The sequence below is a fragment of the Trachypithecus francoisi genome, unplaced genomic scaffold, assembly GCF_009764315.1.
Source record: "Trachypithecus francoisi isolate TF-2019V2 unplaced genomic scaffold, Tfra_2.0 Contig00090, whole genome shotgun sequence".
Classification (NCBI taxonomy): domain Eukaryota; kingdom Metazoa; phylum Chordata; class Mammalia; order Primates; family Cercopithecidae; genus Trachypithecus; species Trachypithecus francoisi.
The window spans coordinates 1,152,327-1,156,270 of record NW_022680471.1 but is presented as its reverse complement, the minus strand read 5'-3'; the positions used below and the strand labels follow the sequence as shown (position 1 = coordinate 1,156,270).

General features: G+C 57.5%; 1 long non-coding RNA gene across 1 annotated transcript; it reads left to right on the top strand.

Moving 5' to 3' along the window:
• Positions 1–1,243: 1,243 nt before the first annotated feature.
• On the top strand, positions 1,244–3,944 carry LOC117097197. The gene is made up of 2 exons (XR_004442857.1): positions 1,244–1,391; positions 1,483–3,944. It is a non-coding gene; the product is annotated as an uncharacterized LOC117097197 (long non-coding RNA).

The window sequence follows — 3,944 nt, the reverse complement described above, 5'->3', positions numbered from 1 at the left end:
AAATCTGCAGGGTCTGGTTTTGGATCTGATTTACGTCTCTGCTCTGTCGCCAAAGTTTTGCCTTTTCCGGAATGTTACAGAAATGAGGTCTCACAGGATGCAGCCCGTCTGGCTTCCTTCACTTAGAAAAGCACGTTTAGGACTCGCCTGTGCTGTGAAGGGCCAGCGCGTGCCTTTTGCCCCCAAGATCCCGCAGTGGGGTGGGGGGGCACAGCTGTTTTATCCCCTCGCTGGTGACGGGCACCTGAGCTCTCTCCAGTGCGTAGGGGTTACAAACACACCCTCTCTCCACATTCACTCCCAGGTTTTGTGTGAATACAGGTTTTCAGTTCATTCGGGTGCACGCCCAGGACAGCTTTCCGTTGAGCCCTGGCTCCTCTGACTAGAGGGTCCACCTGGACAAAGGGGTGGTCACGGAGTGTGGGCGAGGAAGTGCAGCAGCCTCAGTGGCACAGTTTCCAGAATGCTCTTCAGAGGCGGCTGCTCAGAAAACCGGAAAACTGAGGCTCCACAGCACCCACCTGGTGAGCTGACCAACCGGGGCGGGGCCACAGACCCCAGCAGCGGGGAGGCCATGGTGGCCACCCCTGGCTTTTCTCAGACAGCAGGGCACCTGTGCAGTTCCGTGGCCACAGCAGTCGCCCAACTGTCGTCCTTGGTTCCAGGGAACCAGGTGGTGTCAGGAAGAGCCCGGGCCACACCACAGAAGCAGGGTCCTCCTGACCCCCTCCCCGACCTCACTGCCTGGTTACCCCACCGGGATCGCCTGAGCAAGGAGCTCCCAGGTGAGGGCCAGAAGCACATCTCACTGGCGCCAGGCCCTGAACATGTGGCTTCCAGGTGAGGCTCGAAAGCCCTGCCCTGCAGACATGGGACAGGCGTTCCAGGCTGGAGAGGCTGGCGTGGGCATGGCTAGGAGGCTCTGGGGAAGGGACACAGCACAGAGGATGGCCCTGCCTGGTCAGTTCTGTTGTTCCGGGGATAGAAGGAAAAGCAAATGGTGTCAGAAGATCAGTCCAACTGCAGGGCCACGGGTCACTCCAAGGCCTTCCCCACAGGGAGGGAGAGTCCGTGAGAGCATGCAGGGCCTCCAGGCTTCCTGCAGCTGCTGTGACAGGAGCTCATTCTCTCACAGCCCTGAGACCAGAGTCCAAACCAGTGTCATGGGTCAAAGTCAAGGTGCCAGCTACACGTCCCTGGAGGCCACAGGACGTGTCCTTCCTGCCTCCCCCAGCTCCTGGCGGCTGTCCGAGCTCCTTGGCTTGTGGCCGCATCACTCAGCCCTTCAGGGTGGAGTCTTCCCCTCTCCCTGCTGCGTCTCCTCTGAGTCAGCCGGATCCCTCGACCTTCCCCTTGTAGGATGCTGGTGATGGCAGTTAGGGCCCTCCCAGGTAACCCAGGGAAATCTCCTTATTTTAACATCCTTAATTTAATTGCATTTGCCATCCAGGGAACAGCGACTCATCGCCTTCCTATTCACAGTTCCAGGGACGAGAAAGGGAATGTGTCTCTGGGGCACTTGCCCGCCTGGTGCACAGGCCAGAGCTCTTCTCGTATTCCCGGCTGGACGCCCTCTGTGGTGGGGAAGAGGACGGTTTTGCGAGTTTGGTAAGAAGGCATCACACGTGAGACGCATCCATCCTCGTGTTTTTCTGATGAATGCTCACGGACATTTCTGGTTGGTGATGGTGTCACCTGCGGACATGACTCAGTTGTTCCTCGCCCTGGTGCGCTGGCCGGGGCCCCAACGCTGTGTAGTGGTGCCCACAGGCCTCTGGGCCTTGTTTTTGTCCCTGAGAGGCACACAAGCGACTCACTGCCCGGCATGTGTGAGCTGACAGTGTGGACGGATGTTCACGCAAACTGGGAGGGCATCTCCTGAGAATGAATTCGTCAGTTTTTTGTTTTGTTTTGTTTTGTTTTTAAAGCAGAACTCACTGGTGGAGCAGGAAGCCCCTTTGTTCGGGGAAGATCTCCAGAATCAGCCCTTTATGGGCACAAACGTGAAATTAACACCCAGTTTTTCACAGAGAAAACTGTAAAATGACTATTGGCTTGTCTACAAATGTTTTCAGCCAGTGAGGTCTGCATGCTGCTTTGTGTTTGTTGGACCATCAGTCTCCTCAGGGTCTCTATCCACAGACCAGGTCGGCCAGAGGTACAGTCGTCGGCCAGCATGGGAAGGACACGCAGCCACAGCGCTGACAGACCAGCTAACGAGCCCATGTTAATCTCGTGGGGGTGAGAGGAGGGGCCCGGCCCCGCGCCATCCCGACTTTGCCTCACAGGTGCGCCGTGGTGCGGCTGCATCTGAGCTCCGGTTCCCAAAGGTGCTTGTCATGGGGCACACATTTCTGCAACATCCAGGTCACAGAGCCCTGAGCCAGGAACCTGCTGCCAGCCTGGAGCGCAGGCCTCCTGCAGGATTAGGGCCTGGGCAAGCCAGACGTGTCCCCGGCCCTCCTCATGCTGCAGGCAGGGTGCGCCGAGGCTGCCCGTTCTCTTCACAGCATTGCAAGAAAGCAGTTAGGGCTGCTTGGAGACAAGAAATTCCTTGGAAAACATCACAGCAAAGATTTATTTGCTATTGAACAGTTTGCAAATGTCGTAAAATAACTGGAAATCATCCTGGCCTGGAAAAAATTTCACACAACCGATTCACTAGCCAAGAACTTTCGGAAAAAGGAGACAGCAGAGGAAAGCCTGGGCCTTTCTCATCCAAAGATCCTCAGGTCCCAGAGGGAGATCCAGCTGCATATTGCTTTGGTTTTGAAAACACAGGTGCCTCCAATCACTCGTCCTCTGCGGCAGCAGCAGGCAACTCCCTGACCCTGCAGGTGGGGATGGGCAGGGCTGGCCCACGAAATGAGCAGCCGTCAGGACTCACAGCCACGCTGCAGCTTCCCATCCATGCTCCACGTCCAGCATGGGTGCCTGGGAGGTGTTGTCCTCGCTGTGTTAATGCCCATCACACAGGAACTTGGGGGAGATGCCAGCATGGCACCCGGGGTGGGGTCCCTGTGGAGCAGCCTGCATGGGGCACCCCTGTGACCCAGGAATGGACTGAGAGCCCACCAGGACAGGACCATGAGCACGGTCCCTCTTGGGTTTCCTGTGGAATTGGGGGTGGGGGTCTGGCCAGTGAAATCTCCAGCGCCAGGGTGCCCATCCAATGCCCGGCTGCCCGTGTGCAGTGTTTGCCAGCTACTGTGGTGTAAATATTCCTGCCTGGCTGATCTCAAAGCAAAGCACTGAGCTAAACTGTACACAGTGACTCTGACAGCACTGCACGGTGGCCCCGACACCTGTGCAGCATGGACTCCCTAAGGACTCTGGGCAGAGTGAGTTTCAGGGGTGCAACAACAGCTGTGAAGTCCCCAGGGCATCCTCCCGGCCACCTGCCACAAACACGGCCCAGCTTCTCCCTCCTGGAGGTCCCCGCCCCGGGTCCTGCAGAGCCACGTGATGTCTGTCTGACACCATCTCCCTTCCAGCTCTGCTCTGAGGCCTGACTGTCCCTGGCCGCCAAGCGTCTGCTGACTGAGAGCTCCAGCTCCCGAGAGGTGCCCAGTACCTGGTGAGCAGAGGGGTCTGAAGGAGCAGGTGCCTCCTCTTCAGGCACCTGTGGTCACTTCACAGTGAACGAGGCTCCAGCTGGGTGCCCTGAGAAGTGACCAACACCCTACCAAGAAGAAGACCGCACAGCCACGGCCAACGTGGAGCTCTAACTCCACTTGGGCTCTGGCCTCCAGCCCAGTCCTTTTCCTTGAGTAGGGACGACCCTCGCAGTGGCCTCTCCACATTCCATGAGTGGGGAGCACGTGTGGTAAAGACAGGCAGCCTGCAGGTGCCTGCTATGCGTGAGAGCCACGGCCGATGGAAAGCTCAATCATGAGTGAAAAAAAAGAAAGTGTTTCAGAAAATATAACAAGTCAGTGGGAAAT